Source organism: Ambystoma mexicanum, chromosome 13, assembly GCF_040938575.1.
Source record: "Ambystoma mexicanum isolate Mex_15411 chromosome 13, UKY_AmexF1_1, whole genome shotgun sequence".
In the NCBI taxonomy this organism is placed as follows: domain Eukaryota; kingdom Metazoa; phylum Chordata; class Amphibia; order Caudata; family Ambystomatidae; genus Ambystoma; species Ambystoma mexicanum.
Window position 1 is genome coordinate 228,029,808 of NC_090938.1, and position 23,738 is coordinate 228,053,545.

General features: G+C 46.6%; 1 long non-coding RNA gene across 1 annotated transcript; it reads right to left on the reverse strand.

Annotated features, from left to right (window-relative positions):
- Nucleotides 1-4,736: 4,736 nt before the first annotated feature.
- On the reverse strand, nucleotides 4,737-23,521 carry LOC138521116 (uncharacterized). The gene is made up of 3 exons (XR_011282943.1): nucleotides 23,309-23,521; nucleotides 11,642-12,711; nucleotides 4,737-5,811 (listed from the first exon to the last, which is right to left on the reverse strand). It is a non-coding gene; the product is annotated as an uncharacterized lncRNA (long non-coding RNA).
- Between the last annotated feature and the right edge of the window lie 217 nt (nucleotides 23,522-23,738).

The window sequence follows — 23,738 nt, forward strand, 5'->3', positions numbered from 1 at the left end:
TTTTTGTGTTTATCCTTCAAGCTTATCCTGCTCTTGTCAGAAGAGATGTGCACATCCACACTTTTTTACAGGATCCTAAGAATGGCCCTGTAATTAGAAGAATAGTAGAGGAATTACTGCAGTTACTAAATTCATTACAATTTCCGGAATAAAGTATTTTTCCTTCCTTAAAATTGCAGTAAAAATTAGGAATGTTGAAGCTGGTACAATTTCTGAAAATGAGCAAACCCAAGAAACTCCAGAGTGGCACAAGTGTTGGGGTTTAATATGTTGGCTTGTGATATACATATGCAGGATTATGCGTTGTGTCTTCTTGTTTCTTCTGATTCGCCTCGTCTGTCTTATCGATCCAAACAAGGCAAAAGTCCCATTGATCCTCTCCACTCCAGGAACTTTTGTAGATGTGCCAATTACCAATGAGTCAATGCCCTTAATGTTGTCTCCTCAAAGTAAGGCTGCTTTAGAGTTGTTTCCATGGCCTGCAAACATTCTATTAGGGCGACACAGGAGAAGTGCAGAGGAAGACAATGATGGGATACACGCTTATCTGGATAGTACAGCACACTTGGGCAATAACATGTGGTACCAGTACATGAAAAATGTGGCAGAGAGAACATCTAAGGATAGTTGCTATGTCTGTACTCTCATAGCTTATGCCATGGGAACTTCCAAATTATTCATAGCTACAGAAGTACCAGTGAACAAAGCTAATTGCCTGACGCATCTCACACTCTGCATGACAAGAGGACAGTTCCAAGGCAGAACAGCATCCTTGGTGTGGATGAATAAAGTGACAAATCAAAGAAAAGATAATTATGTGCATGATGTGAAGACAAGAGAGAAGCCAGATACAAGGAATCTAGTAATAAGATATGAGCGGCCTGGAATGAGCAAAGCAGGAATCAGGATGGAAGAAAAACAAGATTCTAAATTGTCAAGGCAAGAATAAAGAAGAGATACAGAGATGTTGGGAAAGAGGCCAACTACAAATCAAAGGAACAGTGCTTACTCGGAAAGGATGGGCTGATGGATTGATTGTGTGGAAAGCAGAAGCAATAGCTGGACAGTAAGAGTCAGTTATAGAAACTGCAGAAAAAGAATGCAAGGATCAATGGCCAAAGATTACAAAGTTGTTCACATGGGTCAACGATAAAGGAGGACCATTACAGATAATACCTCTAAAGAGTGCACAAGGAAAGTTGGAGATAATCAATAGTGTGGCCGAATTTTTGATGTTCCAGGCATGAAGGATGAACAGTTGTCTTGATGGATCATTATTGGGATTGTAGGTCCAGAGCTTACATGAAGCTGCCAAAAGACTGGGGAGGGGTGTGATCTATAGCGCTTATCCATGTTCCAGCGTTAGTGATTCCTAAGAGTGACCTGAATATTGGAGAGTTTCCAAAAGCAGAAGCCCACTTGAGGAGAAGATCGCACACATTTCTCAACCAAACAAAGAGGGAGAATGACTTTTCAGCTAAATCGATAGAAGCCTTTGTTGCTATTCCACATGAGCACAGGTTGTTTAGCCAGACTTCAGCGATATTCACAACTATCTCTATGCCAGGAATCCATCTGATGGCCAATGCGAAGTGGTTGCAAATCACTCGCTGGGAGCTTCTGCAGACAATCAACACTACCATAAAAGGATTCAACGATATAAAAGAAGAATTGAGGGCCATACGACTAATGACCCTTCAGAATAGATATGTCTTTGATATGATCACAGCAATGGATGGAGGAGTTTGCGCCAAAGTCGGGTAATCATGTTGCACGTTCATACCGTCTCATGCTGATGATGAGAATGGGACCTTGACAGAGGCCATAGCGTTGCTGATGAAACTGCACGATCAGATGGAAGATGAGACAGAAGACGTTGCAGATGACAGTTGGTTTGTGTCTATCTTCTCATGGCTTCCACAATGGATGGCAAATATCTTCAAGCTTCTTGGAGCAGTACTGGTGATGATGATGTTTGGATTCTGTGTAATCAGGATAATAATTATATAGTGCAAGAAGACAGTAAAGAAGGCAGTAGGAATGAAGATCATGATCGATGTCAAATCAGGTTTTGGACCCTAAGAGTTGACAGATTAAGAGATTAGAAAATATATAGAGGGCAGCATCCTAGCACCTGAGGGAACATATTTCCTGTATCCAAGAAATCACAAGAAGTATCTAGGACGATGGGTCTATTGTAGCCTGAATGGACAGTTGCAGCTACATGACCTGGAACATTGATGAACATGTAAAGTCACTAGGGTCCTTGAAAGGAGTGATGAAGATCTGGACCCCAAAGAAGCACTTTTTCAAGAAACGATACCAAGATGTGAAGACTGATGAAGGAGTGGTCGATGAATCAACCGGAGGGGGAAGTGTAGAGGAGCAGATGAATGCTTCTGCAGGAAGTCCTGCCCCCATCCTTCATACATGCTGGAAGCCAGAGATTGTGATGTGCAAAACACCAGTGATGGTACCTATTCCATGGAGAGCCTTTGAGAAAAGGTATTCATTGAGAAAACCCTACGTGATGTATCCCTATAGAGATGACAATCTCTTGAAGGAGGTCCCCGAAAGAATATGAAGATGAGAGAAGAAAAGGTCAGTGACGTCACAAGAAGTGAGCATGATGCACTGAGAAAGGTGGCTGAAGAAAAGGATGTACGGACTTTATGGAATCTGATGACGAAATAAAGAATTGATTAAACTTTCATATGCAGAGTGAAGATTGCACGTGTGACGAGAACTGCAGAAAATGCAGGCAGTTTTATAACTGTACAGATGCAGCAACATAAGTAGACTAAGTGATCTTAAAGGATAGCTATACATAGTGAATAGAATGCAGGCGGTGCTGCCATTATATAGAATTCTGGACATCAGTGTCACATATTTAGTAAGCTGAGACCCATGTCGAAAGAAGGATCAGAAAGCTGTGTCAAAGCAAGAAAAGCAGCGAGAATCAAGGAAGGACAGAGAAAGGCTGTCCCGCCTGGCGTCAAACGATGGAGCAGCCAAGAACTAGTTATCTGTCCTTGAAGGACAGTGAACGTGAGACGCTGAATCAGCCCTTGTTTAGATACACCACGAGTGCCAATTTTATTAATTCAAGACAATTAAATTGTGCAAAACAGGCCAAAATACGGTCTCCTGTCATGTGAGCCAAGGATGGAAATAGGAGTTGGGCGTACAGACTAGAACAGTGATAAGAGTGTGCCTATACTCCCTTATATTCCCAGGAGCAAGGATACTTTGCAAGACTGAGTTCAAAGACAATCTGAATGGCAGAAGGCATGAGAGATGTTGGGCTAATCGGGTGGGGTGATACAGTGAAGTCCACTCACTGACACCTGGGGTACCAGCTTATGTGCTGCTAGTGAGCCGCATGTTCCATAAGGGTACAAGCATGACAACCAATTGTAAAAGGCCATATAACGAAGGGCCTTATAGTTTGAGAGCCAATACTCTTGGCTCTCAAACCAGTGTACTTAATAACTGTTGAAGATGAAATGCACTAGGGGTGGGCATAAGTTGTCCACTTGACTGTAGAGACCCAATCACAACCCATCCCTATATTGAAAGTATACTTAGATGTTTCCTTTGAGCGTATCACAACCCCCCATAGGTTTTTCTTGTTTGCCACATAGTATGACATCACATATGGCAAATATTTTGTATATAAATGTGTTTTTTATGCAAAATATTTGAAAGCTTGAGCGAACGTCAGTCAATGCTCATTGTAACTCCCTGTTTTAGACAATTGATAGCAAAACAGTCAGAGAGACTTTTTGCCAACTTCCTGTGTCTGTCTTATTATTTGGTGTAATTGTGCATCCCATCCATGCATGATGTGTTACTGATTTAAGGACCCCAGGGTTCAGATTGGTATCAAATAATTACTTGAATGGTGAGTGTTTTTGCTGTTTGCTCTGTAATAGTGGTAGATGTACAATCTCGGCCCTTTAATACATGTAGTAAGACCATTGTTAGTATTATAAATTAGACAACATCAAAAACGATAAAGTACGTTTATGCGCAAGTCACTCAGCCTCACCATGTGAATATTGGACATGTCTGTGTTTTCCTCCCTGGTAACGGTCTGTACTTCCAACAGTGCGGTATACGTAAACACAGAGATGTAATCAACACAGTCTACAAAATGACCTATTTGTAATCGACACAATATAAGTTTTTCAAGAAGGCTCACATTGCATCAAATTATTAGTGTATCCCCAAACTAGGGATACACAAAGTAGTCCAAAGTTATAATTTTATAAACTTTCATTGTGACATTTGTTTCAGTGAGATATATATCGAGGTTATTTATCTAATGCTTTGCAATTTAATGACAGTATTGCAAATTATAAACAAAACTATTAATATAATGCAATACGTTTGCAATTGTCATACCTCATCCTCCAGACCAGTTGCAGTACAAAAATAGTACGTCGTTAAAGTTCCAGCCTCCCACTACATCAAAGTAATTTTATTAATAAAGATGTAAAAGCAAAATTGAAAACAAATGTACACACAACAGATGGTTGATATTTACAGATGTATGGGTAGCAATGTACTTGGTTGGATTTCCAATAATGTCACCAACAATCTGTACTAATGAACTCACTATTCTGTATACATCTCTCAAACTAATTCAACAGCACTACAGTTCGCTCTCTTGCCCTTTTCCCACTCACCCCTACTAACCACCCACCCTCCCTCTTTCCATTACAGATCTGTGGTATCATTGGCATTAACTTTGTTTCAAAAGCTAAAATTGTACATTACAATAATCAATATTTTTTAAGTTCAACTTAAACAAATACATATTTTGTATACTTGCAACTGAAGGATTACTATAAAAGATTACTTGAAAGGTGAGTTATGTTTCTGTTGACTCTGGAATAGTGGTAGATGTACAATCTTGGTCCTTTAAATGTTACATATATTCATAGCAGTGTGAAATAGAAATGTACATTAGTACATTAGTATTATAAATAAGACCACATCAAAAGCGATAAAGTAAGTTTATGTGCTAGTCACTCTGCCTCCACAGGTGGAGGTTGGACGTGTCTGTGGTTTCCTCCATGGTAACGGTATGTTCTTCCATCAGTGCGGTCTACATAAACACAGTTTCGTTAATTAACACAGTTAACAGAATTACATATTTGTAAAAGATGCAATGTATGTTTTTCGAGAAGGCTCACATTGCACTGAACTATTAGAGTATCCCTAAACTAGGGATGCACAAACTAATCTAAAGTTAAAATTGTATAAATCAAAGTACATTGTGCCACAAAAGGCAATGTATGCAGTAAAATATCAATGGAAGTATTCCACAAAAACTTTAAACCATTTGTTATGTTACCTGTTCACAGACTATTTCAATGTATTGAATGATCATTTGGAAAACATTATATTGAAAAAGTTTAGAAAAAGGTCAAATATATTAAAAAACTGGGCCTCCACTACAGTACTCGCCTGGGTCAGCATGTACTGAAATTCAGTAGAAACTGCATTGGGAAGTAATTGGCGATGGAGTCTGCGCAACGCTTTTTTATTGAACTTTGAAAGTTCGTACATGTCTTCAGAGAAGTGCATGCTGCAGACGAAGAATTGATTGCCCCTCACCTCAACCAGGACATTGTTGACTCTGCTTTCAATCTCTGACACTGGAAACCGCAGTTCTACAGCCATTGTTTTACTAAATGTATATCCTTTGGATAGACATGCAGGACAGTCTTTTCACTTTTGGCATTGCTGACATTGGGGAAACCGAAACGATAAATGAAGGCATTTTTGTATTTTCCTTATGATCTGTTAAATAAAAAAACAACTACAAAAATTACTAAAAAATAATGTTGCAGTGAGTACATAAAAGATCACATTGCATTGATAATAAAGGTACATTTAAAAAAAATTCCACCTAAGGCAACCATGCATTGAAAACATGCACAATGAGATATTCAATTTGGAAGCAATACTCTGTAATGTTATGTGATAGTAGATGGCAACGTGCCTGTCCACAACAGTTTCTAAGTGCCACAAAACAAGGGAGGGAAGATAGGGGGAAGACAGGGCAAATGATCTGTCTAGGCCTTGTGTCATTCGGATCATGCAAGTGTGACAACGCAAAGTGCAGGGGGAAGGCAGAGGGGGAAGTACAAGGGAGAGGGTAGGGGAAGTGGGATCAGGGCAGCATGGCTCTGAGTAAGTTCAGCCAGAGCAGAGCGACTCTTTGTAAGTGCAAGGAAGCAAGGAGGACTGTGGGGTTACAGTTACAGCCCATAAGTGCGCAATCGGTCCATAGGCAGTGCAAGGAAGACTGTTCATGGAGGAGCCTGGTGCCCAGTAAAACTCTTAGGGTAGGCAAGCAACCAGTCGAGGCCTAAATCCTCAAACTTATTCTCACAACGCAGTGGAGCACTGTGGTGTGGGAAAGCCTTCTGAGCTAGTATCCTGAACCTATCTGGCTTGTTGCCACAAGTCATGCCTGAGGAACTCGCTATCCAGCTGATTTGAAATACCCAGAAACAAGAAGGGTAGATCCTGTGCAAATCCGGTGACCGGCCTTGCTGATCCAGTCCCGCGCCTGATGTGGTGTCCTTCCTTGACAGACCCAATCCATTACCAGAAGAACTGACAGTCCAATTTAATAACTTATTCTGTAAGTATTAATAGGAAGAACAGTGACCCATAATATATCTGCATTGTATGATCCCAATCTCAAACCCATCCCATCTTTAATTCAGAACCATAGTATTGTTAGAACTATCCCTGCGCTGACCCTAACTTCTAATTGATTGATTAAGAAAAGTAATTCCCAAACCAAATAGAAACTAGAGTATCACGCATGAATAGTTATGAGCGGCTATGAATGACTGATTCCTGTGTGGCATTCTCTTTTTTATAGTCCTTAATATAGTATAAGAAAACCTATCTGCAATCTTTAAACCCGAATTTCTGTTTTCAATTTTCGCGCCTATTTTGCAAAAACGCCTCTTACTAAAACATCTATAACTCCCTCAGTTCTTATAATAGAACAGTGCAATTGGCCCGTTATCACTAAAGTTGCATAAGGAAAAGTTTGCCGCAATTTAACATTCTGAGAAGTTTAACACGTGTGAAGTAGCTTTAAATTATTTCGCACTTGGACTTTGAGATTTCTAATGTTTTCTTCTGACTAAATCATTGTTTGTGATTGTTTGCATCTGTTCAAAGCGGCTCCCATAGGAATTTATAATAATTTAAGTATTTTTGACCACATTTGCAGGCCGATTCATGGAATAATTAGCGCGGCGCAAGTGGGCAAAAACGTGCGAATCGCAGTGGAATAGCGAAAATCGCAGTGCAAGTGCGAAAATCGCACGAAAAGCACCGCACATCGATTCATGGAAGGCCGTGCGCGAGAAAACCATCGGATGCGCGATAAAAAAGTGCGCGGCGCACGTTGGCGCACAGGCCATCTAACTGCGTGCGCCAGGTCACAGCAAAAATCGCACAGGCCACAGCGAAAATCGCACATAGCGCGGCGCACGCAACAAAAGTAGGCGGAACATGGGGCGTAACACTCGGAATGGGGAACAACTTGCCAAAACGTGGGCGTCACGGGGGAAGTACAGGGTACAAGTGCGCGGAACGCCCACACGCTCGCCTACAACACGTATTCACGGAATAGAATAGGGCAAAAAAGCGCACGCTCAAACCAGCGCACAGGCACAAACACGACCGCCACAAGAAAGCAGGCGGTAGCGTCTCTGCGCCTGGAAGAAATGTGCGCCAAAAGGTGCGCCAACAAATAGCACCTATATACAGCCATGATGAATGTCCTATACTGTGGCCCTCCAGGACAAATGACGTGCAAAGGGGTACCCACAAACACGGACACCCGCTGACAAAAAATACGTGTGCGTGTATACCGGGGTGCGCGGGAAGTCTCACACGCGATTTCGGCAGGGTATGTGTATTCCAGGGGTGCGCGGGAAGTTCCACACGCGATTTCAGCAGGGTACGTGTATTTCAGGGGTGCGCGGGAAGTTCCACACGCGATTGGCCCAGTGCGAGCAGGGTACGTGTATTTCAGGGGTGCGCGGGAAGTTCCACACGCGATTTCAGCAGGGTACGTGTATTTCAGGGGTGCGCGGGAAGTTCCACACGCGATTTCAGCAGGGTATGTGTATTTCAGGGGTTCTGGGGAGTACTACACGTGAATTGGCCGTGTGGGTCCTCCCAGGTGTACGCTCCACAACCTCCACGGCCCCTGCAGGCAGCCCACGCCACGGGGGACTACCCTGCACCCCTGCTCATGTCCCGCAGGCAGCCCATCCACCATGGGCATGCCCCCCAGCCAACCCACATGTCATCTTGCACTACTGATCAACAATGCATGTCTCCCACCACCCCCACCCCCCAGCCACCATGGCCAGCCCCCACCAGGCCCCCACTCATGTCCCCTAACACCCCCACCCCCCAGCAGTGCAGGGGCAGCCTCCACCAGGCCCCCACTCATGTCTCCCACCACCCCACCCCCCAGCAGTGCAGGGGCACCCTCCACCAGGCCCCCACTCATGTCTACCACCACCCCCACCCCCCAGCCACCAGGGGCACCCTCCACCAGGCCCCCACTCATGTCTCCCACCACCCCCACCCCCCAGCCACCAGGGGCACCCTCCACCAGGCCCCCACTCATGTCTCCCACCACCCCCACCCCCCAGCAGTGCAGGGGCAGCCTCCACCAGGCCCCCACTCATGTCTCCCACCACCCCCACCCCCCAGCCACCAGGGGCACCCTCCACCAGGCCCCCACTCATGTCTCCCACCACCCCCACCCCCCAGCAGTGCAGGGGTGGTGGGAGACATGAGTGGGGGCCTGGTGGAGGCTGCCCCTGCACTGCTGGGGGGTGGGGGTGGTGGGAGACATGAGTAGGGGCCTGGTGGAGGCTGCCCATGGTGGCTGGGGGGGTGGGGGTGGTGGGAGACATGCATAGTTGATCAGTAGTACAAGGTGACATGTGGGTTGGCTGGGGGGCATGCCCATGGTGGATGGGCTGCCTGCGGGACATGAGCAGGGGTGCAGGGTAGTCCCCCGTGGTGTGGGCTGCCTGCAGGGTCCGTGGAGGTTGTGGAGCGTACACCTGGGAGGACCCACACGGCCAATTCACGTGTAGTACTCCCCAGAACCACTGAAATACACATACCCTGCTGAAATCGCGTGTGCAACTTCCCGCGGACCCCTGAAATACACGTACCCTGCTGTATTCGCGTGTGGCACTTCCCGCGCACCCCTGGAATACACGTACCCTGCTGAATTCGCGTGTGGAACTTACCGCGCACCCCTGAAATACACGTACCCTGCTTGCACGGGGCCAATCGCGTGTGGAACTTCCCGCGCACCCCTGAAATACACGTACCCTGCTTGCACGGGGCCAATCGCGTGTGGAACTTCCCGCGCACCCCTCAAATACACGTACCCTGCTCGCACTGGGACAATCGCGTGTGGAACTTCCCGTGCACCCCTGAAATACACGTACCCTGATGAAATCGCGTGTGGAACTTCCCGCGCACCCATAGAATACACGTACCCTGCTCGCACTGGCCCATTCGCGTGTGGAACTTCCCGCGCACCCCTGAAATACACATACCCTGATGAAATCGCGTGTGGAACTTCCCGCGCACCCATGGAATACACGTACCCTGCTCGCACTGGCCCATTCGCGTGTGGAACTTCCAGCAAACCCCTGAAATACACGTACCCTGCTGAAATCGCGTGTGGAACTTCCTGCGCACCCCTGAAATACACGTACCCTGCTTGCACGGGGCCAATCGCGTGTGGAACTTCCCGCGCACCCCTGAAATACACGTTCCCCGCTTGGCGTTTGCTGTTTGCCAGCCCGGTGAACTGGTCCAGGGTTAGCGCAGCCCTTTGCGATGATTTAGCGATTTTGATGGCTTTTCCTTGCGCGAGGGCGTTCTTGGGGGCGTTACTGGCGCTGCTGTAGGGTCGCTGTGATTCTCTGCGCCACGGCTGGTTTGGGAGCCTAAAATCCATGAATACGCTGTGCGCGGAAATCGGTTTTAGCGCACGTGCCTGGCGCAGTCAATCGCACGCGGACACTCTGCGCCAGCCGCTTGCGACACTTTTCTGCGAAATTCTATGAATTACCCTCTTGGTGTTTTTGCTAAGCCAATTCCAAAGACAATTTCAAAGCAATCCTGACAGTTGAAAAGTCAACTCTGTTTTTCTCTTGTGTTTAAAAGGGGGAAGGTGGGAGTGATATTCCATTTGATTTGTGTTATTCCTGAATACCTGCTCTCTCCTCACATCTACTTAAATTGCCTATTGGTGAGTTGAGGGGTGTTGCAGGGGGAACCCCTAACCATAGTGCCATCTGTTCCAGATCAACACAAAGTATTCTTTTCTGTGCTGCATTCATTTTGTGCTCATTACTTGATTCCTGGTGCATTAAAGATATTATTCAGTGTTCTGTCACCCCATTGGTGGTTGTTGTTAGCTATTAAAATATATTGTGATTAAATTCTAAATAAATAAATATTTACCTTTGCAAACTAGCCTGATTCCTGGTTCAGTATGACAGGGTGGGGTCTCAGGAGAAAGATGTGATATTGAGTGTTATATCGTTCAGAATATTGAACTTATAGATAAATATAAATAAGGGTTTCATTTGTGCACCACATGCTGGGCGTGACTTGGGTGTGTGCCAGATTGAAATCACTTACAGCTATCATCTTCTGAATATTCTGACTCGAACATGTTTGGCTGAAAAGAGGCCATAATCACAGAATATTGAAGAAGTCAAGAATCAACAGTGAGATAAATAGAACCGTTGTTGTTTGTATATAGTAACGAAATTAGGTTTCAAATTAAAATTCAATGTTAACGAAAAACAAGCGAAAAAACAGCCATGTTAGAAAAACCAGTTGTGCAAAGACAAGATTAATAGGGACAAACTTTAACATTTTGCAATATATATGTAAAGATCATGCCATGTTAAAGTAAAATGTAAATATGGTTTGGTAAAGACATTTGTACACAATATAAGAAATGATCAAATAACAAGCGACTACTGAGTTAAGTAATTATCAACAGCAAAAGTACCTGTTCTCAGTGTGTCGTACTTGGCAGATAGCTGAACAGAGCAGAAACAAGTCAGAGGGACTAGATAAGAAATACATTGATGTGAAGGAAAAGAAACTCCTACACTATGTGATCAGGAATGGTTTGTTTATGTTTGTCGAGGAATGCGGCGTCTTGGCATTTCCATGGAGACACATCAATAGATGGTGCACAGAGGACGTTCACATGAGATCTGCATTGGCGCTGTGAACAGGTGCGTAAGAGTCTAGTGATGTTAGCTTTAGGGACAGGTGATCTGTATTACTGCCGCAAGGGCAACTGAATTTAGGGCTCAAGACCAACGGATAAGATTTCCACAAGATGGCACTGACAAGGCAGGCATTTTCGCATGTACAAAGGTGAGGGACACTAGGGTAAGATGCTGGGATTTTTTTTTAAGATGAATCGATATATGATTGAAAATACATGCCTGATTAATTGGGACATTAGCATTTCTGAGCAAACTACCCCTTTAATTACACATTTGTGTATAACAGAAGACCCTTCACTTACCTCTATCAGAAGTTTGGAATCCTCCTGTGTCAGATATCCTGAATCCAGTTGGAGGAAGAAGTCTGCTGCTGCAACTCATCAAATCCAAAGACTGCTATGCAGATTCAAGGGCTGATCAAGAGGACATGAACAGGAGACCTCTTCCTGTAGCTATGAAAGGACTTCATGCAACTCCTGTTATTCACCCAAGGTGCACTGGAAGCCATTCCTGTGTAACTGCTGCCCTACAGAGGTATCTTTGTGGGTCCAGAAGAAGAGTGAATGTACATCTTGAGCCGCAGAAGTCAACCCATTTCATCTCGGGTCTGCAGGCTGTCTGTGTCTATGTGAAAGCCAGATTACAGTGTGTCACCCAGAAGAGGGGGTACCGTGGCATAATGCTGCTCGTTGTCTGGAGCTTGCCAAGTTCCAACCAAAGAAATCTTCAAGTGGCAATCCTGACATCATATCTGTTCACTTTCCCACGACTGAGGAAGTCCAGTGTCGCCGCCTGTAGAGAAGTACCCGCCAGTGGTTTTCCCATCACTCGGCATCGAGCAATGAATCCTTAATGTCTGAACTTGGTGGTGGCCCACAGAGTTCCAGTGCTCGATTCCAGGTTACCAGAAGCCATCCTGTTATATGTGCTGTGGCTGCCTCGCCGAAGAATCAACCAGTGACAAACTGATGAAACCTGCCACCTACTTCTGCCACTGAACCCATTGCCACTGAAGCTCATCATCGAAGACCAATGGACCCCTCCTCACCTCCCCAGCCTTTTCGAGGTTCACAATGAGTTTCATCTTCATAGGACATCCACAACCGGTGTAGTAATCTGACCAAGGAGACCACTGCGACAGACCTTCACTGCTACCTTTCTGACACTGCTTGTTTGTCCTCTCTGCATGACAGAAATGAACCCAGTGGCTTCTTCCAGTGGGGGGTCCATCCTGAAGGGGCATCATCAAGTAAAGCTGAGGGACTTCACCACTTTGCCTTCAAAGTCACTCAAGGTACTGTGACGAGGAAGAGGGGCTTCCTCCCTCAGGGTTCATCCAGGGGTCTCTGTTGCTTCCCAGGGGTGGTTGCACCTGTAAAGAGAAAAGCAGACAATTAATTAACATTTAAGGACTGAGCATTAATATCAAAGCAAAGTATAATTTACCTTTGATTGCAGGTTGCCCAGTTGGGGAGAAGAGGGAGATCTTCACACAGAATTGCATTTTACTCTGAAACGTATTCTGCCAATGTTTTAGAGTAATCTGCCTTCATTTCTACAACTGTGGGTTAATGGTTAAATCATGTTGAGTAATTGTGGTTCATTTTATTACAATTACCAGTTGCTGCATTATTACTGAAACTAAGAATCACTGTGGTACCACATAGTATTGTACATATTGTGTTAACTATTGAAGTAGATTGTCTTTGTCTGGCATTTAGTGGTTGGAGCAGAGGAATACATGTATTTTTTTGATTTAATAAAATAGGCCTTCACCGGGGCATACCTGTTACACAATCCTGACTCTACGTGTATGAGTAAACCATGTTCCGTCACGCGTTGATGTCCTCGGATTGTCTATTTATCTGCCTCCAATTTTGAATGCAAAATGTGGTGTTGATACTGAATACAGCATAGCTAAACAGTTTGGCATAAAAGTCCAAGTATCTGACAAAGATATGGACTTATGTTTTAGAGTAGAAAAACAAATACTGTACTACTCTACTGCTAAAGGTATTACCCAAATTGGATTTTAAACAGGCCGGTTTTGGCTGCAGTCAAATCGGCTTTTCAGTCAATTCAGCCACAGCCAATTGTGCCAAGGCCAAAACGGATACATCCCGGCTAAACTTTGTGGAGAAAAACGTATTTGTCCCTCCTTACTTAAACCAGTCACTACTAAGCCCACACATGACTAAATAGTGACCCCCTTTACATACCATGTATAAGTAGAGTCCAGCAAGCCCAGACTCACTAGTCATAACTAATGCCAGGAATATTGCTAATGCATCTTATCGGTGAGCTGCCTCCTGATGTGAGTAGACTAATGTACTTTTTCGGGCCATAAAGCTGCAACATCAACTAATTTCAATGTATGTATAGCCAGTGCCACTGCACCTATGGCCAGATGACAGGGAGGCTCTGGAGAAAGGCATTACAGTCTGGCTACAACCAGCTTTTCAAAAGGACTTGCAGGGGGAAGCAAACAGTCAATTTCTCTGGACATGACGTAAACATCTGGTTGCCCAATAGTTGCGCCAGAAAGGCACTCATGGCCAGGTGGCAAAGCATTTAAGGCAAACTTGAGCCACCCACCTTGACAAACCTATAGACTAATATGTCAGGAATTGTGTTGCACTTAGATGGTTTAGGGGGGAAATGTGTTGCTCGTGGAAGGTTTTGTGGGGTAAGAAATGGGTTGCACTTAGATGGGAGCTCTTCCTACTGCACGGATACTCGCACATACCTAATACTATGCTGACTCTCTCCTCTGCACTAAAAAACAATATAATGCGGCTATCTGCCATGACTAATTTCTGACTAACTGGAAACATATCTATACACCACCATGCACAATGCAACAATCTTTACAATGCAGCTATCCCCCATGAAGAAATTGGCCTAGCTGCACACAAAATCTCATATACAGGTACCACCTCTGCCAGAATGCAGCTATCCAAGACAATTCTGCTCAACTGCACACATACTACCATCTCACACAACCTCCAACCTACTCCTAGCATTAGAATGCAGCTACCCACCAGAAAATGCAGTCTAGTTGTACACATACTGAGTGCACACATGCACTACTTACCAGCCTACTTTCTCCACTGACCTGAACTATGGTCTCCAAGAGCGTTCCACCCACAGCACGTTGAGATCATGCCATTGGTGAAAGGCTCTATACAAATGCCCAATAACATAACACACAGAAATTCACTTTTCTTCTCTGTGTTATGATCGTATACCACTGCCTTCAACATAGTAACAAATAAACAGTCTAATCAGTGCCATTTAGTAAACCCTTAATCCATTATTATTCGTAATCTCTTAGGCTTACTTAATATATGTTTAGTGCCATCCTATAATAAATTATTTTCGGTTTTGAGGTCACATGCCATAACCAAGACGGGAAAGGCGTGTGTTTGAGGAGCTCCATGGTCTGCTGTACATAATCCTGTGAATATCGTTCTTTAACGCTGATAATTTCGAGAGAAAAGAAGGAGACTTCCAGTAACTCCTTGAGACACAGCGGTACACCGTGTGAGGTGCAGTCCCCATACACAGGCAGAAAGAGTTATGAGCGCACAGGGAAGCAGGGTTAAGGCAGCCATGTTGATCCCGAACATAGCGGCCCACCGTCGCGGAGGCCGTAGCGGCCTGTGGCATACTTGACTCACTGGGACCCGGTGCCGTGTCACTGGGGATAGGCTCCATCCTGGCAGACAGGAGTCCAAAACGAAAAGAACATAGCCCTCCCTGTCTGGACTGCTGGCAAGTGAAGCTCAGCACTACAAAGTCTCCGGAGGCAGAAATAAATCAGAAGGCTTCTTGACAGGAAACAGCAGTCTGGCTAACACACCCCCTGCATCACCTCAACATTAACAGGAGCAGGAGAGTGCCCCGACAAGTTAAAATTGGAGGCAGAGCATGCTGAGGGCAAAACTGTAAGTGACAGTGATACAGGGGTGTCAATGCCAGCACTGACGGTAGCAGGGAGAGCAAGGTGCGGTGCACCAGCCTGGGGATCAGGGTGGGTTAGAAGTACTGATAGTGGCCAGAAGCGGGATGTCGTGGCAGCGGCGGTGAGGAACAGCAGGTGATTAGCTATCCCTCGGCCTGTAGAGTGGGGCACTTTGCCCTAAGATGGCAGCCGGCTCAATTACAATTTCAGTGTGAGGACTCTGTGCTGCCCCTGCCGGCTGCAACATATACACCACAGCGGAGGAAAGGGTGAGCCAGTAAAAGAACAGTTCATGATTCTGGATTCATGACTGATTTGGACCTGGACCCAGGTTGTTCTCTCAACAAGAAGATCAGAAAGTGCACCTATAACTTTACTATAGAGTTTTTGTATCACTGGATTCTGAAGGCACATTCAGAATGGGCTTGTGATTGGGGGTTACGTGCCATCTTTTTGAGGTCCGGATCCCTGGCTCCATCTCATTCTACTAAGGAACTGCTTGCTACCCTTCGCCACCCCTCCTATAATCGTCCTGTCTCTGCTTCACATCCCGGTCTGAGTGGCAGGAGTCATCAGCACAGAGGCAGGGGGCTGTTGAAACCTTCTGTAAGGGATGACAGCCACCCCTACAAATTGCTTGAAGGAAGCTACCCACCCTATTTTCAGGTGCACGAGGCACCTGGGATGTCTTGTGCACCTGACTTGTCTGCAAATGTCTTGCTGCTAGGCCGCGTTGTGTGTTTGTCATGCATTTTGCAGTTTCTCCATCTCTCTCTAGCCCCCTTTCCATCTCTCTGCTCTCTCCCTGCATGGTGCTCTCCGTCTCTCCTATTTACTCTAACTGCTACTCTATCACCTATCCTACCTCTCTCTCGAAGCCTGGAAGGAAAAGGTTAAAAAAAGATCTCCTGGTCTCCAATCCAGGACTGCCTATCGCTAACACCTACGTTAATGCTTCGTCCAAGCAGACTGTCACAGATATCCTCTGTGTCGCTACCTCTCTGGACCTATGGACTCTCCACATGGTCTCTGTCCTCTCTCCTTTCTCTTCGTAACCCATTAATTGTGGCACCAGATGGGAAGTACTCTTGGCATGCTTCTTTTCCTCTAGGTGCTTCATAATGTCTATCTGAATGGCACTGTCGTGGCCCAGGGCTCTCAATCCAACCTCCTCCTTCTTGATAGGTGTCTTCCATCTCTCATCAACTACCCATTCCTCTCTATGCCACTCCTCTTGCCCCTTCTCCGCCACAGATGAGCGTACCAACCAATTTCAACTAGCTACCATCAACTCTTGCTCTGCTGTTAAACACTCCTCTGATATCTGTCTCCTTCTTGAAGACTTTGAACTTGACGTTCTCAATCTCACTGAGACGTGGTTCACTGCCAGCTATGTCACTGCTTATGACATTCTCCTCCCTGAGGGCTACAAGATCCTCTCTAAGCACAGGTCTAACCATTGTGGAGGAAGAGGGCCCTTGATATTCCCTGAATGGGTCCCTGATACTATCATTTCCACTCAGACCTAGCCTTCCTTCGAAAAGCTTTGTCTGTAGGCTTTGTGTCTCTCCAACCCTCTTGTTGATAATTGCCACAATCTACAGGACCCCTGGTCAGTCTCCCTCTTCCTCTCGGACTGGTCTGACTGACCTCTTCTCTTCTTGCCTCCACCTCCAAGCTTCTCCTCTTCCGAGATTTCAGTATTCATCTTGACTCTCTTGATTCAGCCATTGGACTCTTCCGCAGCCTCTGTGACTTTCTTTCCCTCACCATTCATCCCTCCGGTCCGACGCACTCAGCCGGACATACCTTGGATGCTTTCATATGAGCAGATATCCCCATCTCCAACCCCTTCACTACACCTCTCTCCTGGTCTGGCCATGCTCTCCTGTCCTCTCACCTGAATCTCTTAGATCCCTGACTAAGCCTCTGTCTGCACTACCATTCTCCTCTGTCATTCAACCGATAAAGTGAATGTTAGATGCTGCTTTTGCCGTCACTTTCTTTCCCCCTCCAACTCCTGCCACAGGCTTCAACACTGACTCAGCCCTTGCTAATAATCACCTCTCTATCACCAAGACCTTGGACATCCTTGCCGCTGTCATGAGAATCCGCATGAAGCCTGCCACCAAGTGCAACACCTGGTATGACTCCGACCTAGCCTCTCTGAAATGCAAGTGCAGAGTTGCTGAGCAGATGTGGTGGGCATGAGGCACATCCTCTAACAGACTGGCCTGCCACCTGTTTAAAAACCAATAGAGACTCTCCATCCACTTGAAGAAGAGGGCCCATATTCAAGCCTGCTTCTCTGGGCCCACTAACAACACAGGCAAACTGTTTAGAATCTGCAAGGAACTCAATCCTACTGCAGTCTCCACTTCTCCCCCGCCATCCGTGGCCGTCTGTACTTCACTGGCCTCACACTTCTTAACCTCCCCATCTCTCAGGCCTCCGTTGGTCCCATTTTACCTTTCCCTCATACTCTTCACTTTCTCTCCCATAGCACCGGATGAGGTCTTTAGACAAGTCCTCTCTACCAAAGTCTCCTCCAAACAGGTGCTCCCCTGCTCCTCCAGAACTACCAAGGAAAATGTTATAATGTAGGCTTATGAACATTTGCTCATAACCAGGCTTGTGAAATGATGAGGGTGTCATTGTGTGGAATGTGGAGGTTCAGGAGTTCTAGTATTGACGGTTGGGCTGTTCAGTGAGCTAAGGAGTTAATGTGGTGTGGGGCTGTCCCAGTGTTTCTCCCTTCTACGTGTCTTCCGTGTTTTCCCTACAATCCCCTACCGTGTGATGAAGGAGCTGGACTTGGACAATAAAGACATCATAACTTACGTTGAGTGGCGAGTAACCTTCGTTACTGCAGACAACATTGCCTCCCTTGTGCCAGCCTTAGCTGATTTCTGTAATTACTCCTTTGAGACTGGCTCCTTCCCGCTACCCCTCAGGCACTCCCTTGTGCATCCACTCCTCAAAAAAGCCCTGTGCCGACCCCTCCTGTCTGGCTAAGTACTACCCTATCCCCATTACCCCCTTTCTGGGCAAACTCCTGGAGAAGCTTGTTATCTCCCAACTTATCCAACACATTAGATCTGTTGGTTGTCTCCATGACTTCAGAGCAGCCAGAGGCACGGAAACCGCTCTTCTGAACACCCGTGAAGACTTGCTCTCAAATCTCGATTCCAACTCTTCATCCCTTCTTACCCTTCTGGATCTTTCCTCTGCCTTCAACATGGTCAATCATGTCACTCTGACAAATCGACTCTGTGACAGCTTTGGCATCACGGGCCCAGCATTGAACTGGTTGGCCTCATGCCTCTCTGACTGACCTTCCCAGGTGCAACTGTGCCCTTTTCTCTCCCTCATCACACTCCCCACCTGCAGCGTCCCTCAAGGCTTTATACTCTCGCTGTGGCTCTTCAACAGCTACCTTGCCCCTCTGGCCCACCTGATCTCCTTCTCTCCCTACTTCCAGTGTTATGCAAACAACATGCATCTCTCCTTCAAGCTTCCCTCTACTGCCTCCTCTTCCTGCTCTCTTATCCCAGACTGTCTGACTGCTATTCAGGCTTGGTGTGCTGCCAATGATCTCTGCCTTAATGCCAGTAAGTTCCCTCCTTCCGCCCTACCCTCTGGCGGTCCTCTATGGGCCCCATACCCCCACCCTCTTGTGAGGCAAAAACATTGGTGTCATTGTTGACTCCTTTCTCTCTTCCTGCTCTCCTCACATCGCGGACCTTGCCAAGAAGGCCCACTATCAGCTGCACCACCTCAGAGGCATTCTCCCTTTCCTCACCTTCCCCAGAAACTCAATGTATCCAGAGCTCTGGTCCTCTCTAGGCTTGATTACTGCAACAGCCTCTTCCTCCATCTTCCTTTATCCTCCCTTCTACTAAACCACAATAGGACTGCAAGACTTATCCTTGGCCTTAAGCCCAGGGACTGCATCTCTCCAGCCCTAGAATCTCTCAAATGGCTCCCGGTTGCTGCAAGGATCAAGTTTGAGACCCTCTGATTCATACATAAGGCTTTCTGGGGACACACTACAACCAACTCTCTCTCCCTAAATACCTCCCCGCTAGAGGCCTTCGGTCTTCTAGCTCCGACTCTCTGCAGATCAGATGCTTTTCCAAGCACAGAGTGGGAGGTAGGTCTCTCTCCTCCGCAGTAGCCTCCATCTGTAATGGTCTCCCCCCTCCCTGCCCCTCTCAGGCTTGAGTCGGATCTCCTTAAGTTCTGGAAGCTACTCAAGACCTTCCTTTTCTCTTCTTCCTTCCCTCTCCCCTCTTCTGCTAACACCCCCATAATTCGCAGTGACCAGCTGCCTGGTTCCCTCTGAGTTCTAAAGGGCACCAGCCCCCCCCACCCAGTCCACCACCCTCCTCGCACTTAGCATGTGGGCCCTCACCCCCTGCAACCTATGCAATCCCTCACACTCGCCCTCCTGACCTCCCCTTAGAACTCGCTTAACCCCTGGCCCCCTTCCTCACCCCCTGTTGAAATGCACTCTCGCTGCTTTTCCCTGAACTTCCCCTCCCACCCTAGCCCTTCGCATTTCAGGCAGACCAGCGCTTGCCCCCTTGCACTTCTTGTTATGCACTTGCACGATCCACATGTCACAAGGCCCAGTAGGACCGTTATACCGTTATTGTTATCTTTCTCCCCCAGCCCTTTTTTGTCTTGTGGCGCCTTGAAACACCATTTGAAGTATAGGCGCCTTACAAATATGCAATAAATAAATAAAATGATTCTAGCCAGTCCATATAACAAATAGGATCATGCATATTAGCTAGCGCAGCTACGGAGCAGGAAGTTTATACAACCACTTCAACATTCTTGGGTTACAAGAAAACCACTTCTGTTTCTCACACTTTGAAATGTTAAATATTTCTCATTGACCTAGTGAGCGATAACACGGAAGTGTGTGCAAACAAATGCCACTGCAAAACCAGTTCAGTGAAAACGTTACCGCCCAGGCTACAACAGCACTTACATGCATGAATTAAATGAGCTTTCGTCACTGTGGTGCTGCCCCTTTAAGGGTACCAGGACATGGCGAAGTGACGTTGCACAGTAACACAGTGAACAGGTAAATAACGGGTGACAGCTTTCCTCACAGACACCCATGGCAGTCACTACCAAGGCAGCACCACTGTAAGTTCCCCAAGTATGACAAAGTGAGCACAATGTTTCTAGAAGGGCAAGACCAGGACAGGGTTCCCTCACAGATAGAACAGGGATGGTGTAGGCCGGCCCAGTACAAGCATTCCTCGTACAGGTACAGTATGGCCAGGGCCAATGCAAGCTTCCCTCAACATCCATCAGGTATAGCCAGGGCAGGGCCAGTGGAAGGTTACAGGGTTACTGAAAGCTTCTCACAGTAATAAATACTACATAGGCAATGGCAGTGCAGATCCATGCAAATAGGTACTAGTACAGCATTCTAGGGCCAGTGCAAGTGTCCCTTACAAACATTCACGAGAACAGCATTGGCAGGGCAGCTGTAAGCAAGCCCCCTGTGCAAAAGTTATCCCGCAAATGAGTACACGTATAGCACAAATAGGGCTGGTGCAAGCCATGGCAAGCTTTCCTTACACATGTTACAGTTGCAGCATGGCCAGGCCATTGCAGGCAAGCGTAATGATCAGTACATGTACAGAATGGGCAGAGCCAGGGCAAGCTTCCTTCAAACCCAACTACTGTCCCAGAATAGACAATGCAAGCTTAATTTGCAAAGAGCAGCTTAGTTACAGCATGGCAGCTGGTTCCATGCAGCCAAAAAGCTTCCATGCATATGGAGCTCTCTGTGTTCAGATGGCCCTCTCTGTCAATCAGCAACTCTTACCAGAAGCTGGCTGGGAAGTGGGGCAGATACAGGCCACAGGCCACACACTGTGCAAACATGTCTGCTTTCTGCCGGGGAAGTGGAAAGATGAGAAGAAGGAAATGGGGGAGGTAAGCACAGCTGTTGATAGACACACACAAACATGTCCTTTTGGAAAGTAAGTGCACTGAATGTAAAGTATTATCGGCATCCCCTATATTCATTGATTCGCCAAGCGGCCTATTACATCTGCCCTGCTTTTAAGTCAACCTAATTTGATATGATATGATATGTTATTTATAACACGCAGACCCGGTGATCGAACCTGTGTTGCTCAGCCTCGTCTTGCTTCCAAGGCAAGCACGCTGCCCCCGAGCTATCCTCCCGATGTATAGCCCATCCTCCAGAACATATTTTATCATCAAATTACTTGTATTCTGCAATGCCCTTCCAAAATGTTCCTTCAGTGTAATGCCTTTCACGTTAAGTTTAACATATCATTAGACGACCCAAATAAAAGTTGAACAGGTTGAGTGGTATTCATTAACTCTCAACATGCCCATATTCTCAGACATGCGTATCGTGGCGTTATAACATGCACTAGATACGGTTTATAGTCATTCCATCTAAAAAAAAACATCTAATGCATTTCTTTTCTTTTCTTTTTTTTTAATGGGGTGGTACCCCCATTCCCCCTTATTTTAACCTTTAAAACCCATTTTTATTCAACTAAACCCTTTACCATCTAAAATAATGCATTAGATGTTTGTTTTTTTAGATTCTTTTTTTTTTAGATGGTATGGCTGTCGATGCTTTGGTTGTCGATTCAATGACCGGATACCCTAGAAATACACATGCACTGCCATACATGGAAAGCCCTGTCCTGTGTTTGGAAAGTTAGAACATAAATTTGCAAATAAATTTGGCAGATCTAGGTTGCTGACATTCCAAGAAATTCTAATGTGTACAGCTATGAAGTCACTCAAATGCATAGGATGACAACTTGCCGGTAGCGTGTGTCTGTTCAAATAGTCTCTTGGTGCAAGTTGCATGAATGCAAATACTTCTTCTTGAGAGTAATCCGAGCAAAGCATCACTCCTGGTGTCAGCGCTCAGAGGCAGCCCTCCTACCACTGCACAAAAAGCTACTTCTATCAGATTGTTCATCCTAATGAAGATATTTAAGAGGAAAAGGCTGAAAGCCCCGCACACTTGGCCCTATTCTGAGATTGTGGGGGAAAAGTCTCTTGAGCACCTCGTGGTAAAACTTGCATGAGACCCCTACTCCTGTCCCATCTCCCTCCTGCTTCTACCAGTGGTGCCAGCTACGGCCGGCCTCCGGGTGTGCCAGGAGTGATCGACCATGGTAATGTGCTGCCTGGGGTGAGTGACCAGTGGGGTTCTGAGGTTGCTCAATCAAGACTTCTCCCTGTTAGGCCTCTGTGTTTTTACTTTTCCAGCAGACAATGTGGTGTGCAGCCCTAAATCAGGTGAACGCAGGAAAATAAGACCACTTCTACTAATGTCAACTTTGTGACCTCTGGACCTGTGAGCAGTAGCGGAGGCAGCTTCTGGTGCCAGTGGGGGCAGCTAATAGGGCATCAGCGGGAGGTTGGGGGTGCACTGGGCACCGGGGGGCAGTGTGGGGGGGGCAGCCACCGCCCTGCACTGCTTCTGGCTCTGCCACCACCTATGAGCACTATGTTTTGCAGGAGGAAATCATTCAACCACTTTATTTCAGATTGGCTAACTTCTTTTTGTAATTTACAAATGCTGTGTAGCGCCCCTTCTGATCAGCACGCTAGGCAGCTGCCTTGTTCGCCTATTGTTTGCACTGGCACTGAGTACAGTAGGGCTGGGAAGGAGTTAGTTATATACTACAATGCACCAGTCCTCTTGGTTTGAATGGGGGGAGGTCACTGTGAGTATGAGGCGGATGGGCAGAAAAGGGGGCAGTGCAGAGGGAACATAGTCCCACTACTTTTTTTTTTTGTACACGTCGACCACTGCTCGGGGGCAGGCGAGTCTCTGGTGTAACTGACTTTAATCCGGCCCCCCAGGCCTTTCGCAGGCAAAAAGTCCTACCATCTGTCAGGCCCCCCACTCACCAGGCAGGAGACCCTGGCTCGTGACTAGCCCACACATCACTAACCCCTGCTGTCACGCTGCACCAACCTTGTAATGTGACTGCCCCGACCCCGGATCCATGGTGACCTTTCAGAGGCAGGCGACACAGTCTGGGATCACGTGACTGTTTCAGTCGGCCCCAGGCCTGGCGTTTCGAGAGCAGGGTCTTTCCTTCAGACATGTCATTGACTTGTTTCTATCCCTAGAGGCCTGTCACGGGAAGCGACCGGTGGTCAGCCTATCTCCCCCTTCCTTTCGCTAGTCCCGTGCGCCTCTGTGGCCTGACCTGCCCAGGATTGCATTTCTGTGTTTTTCTTCCCTTTGAAGAGACAGAGCCGCCCTCTTGCGGCGCTCTGCGGTAGTGCACTCGGTGCTCGAGAAGGGAGCGGCTCCGACCCATCTGCGCTGAAAACCGTCCACCAAGTTCGGCTCGCCCACTTGCTGGGCGTAGAGGAAGCTGGCAGTGCCCTGCTCACCA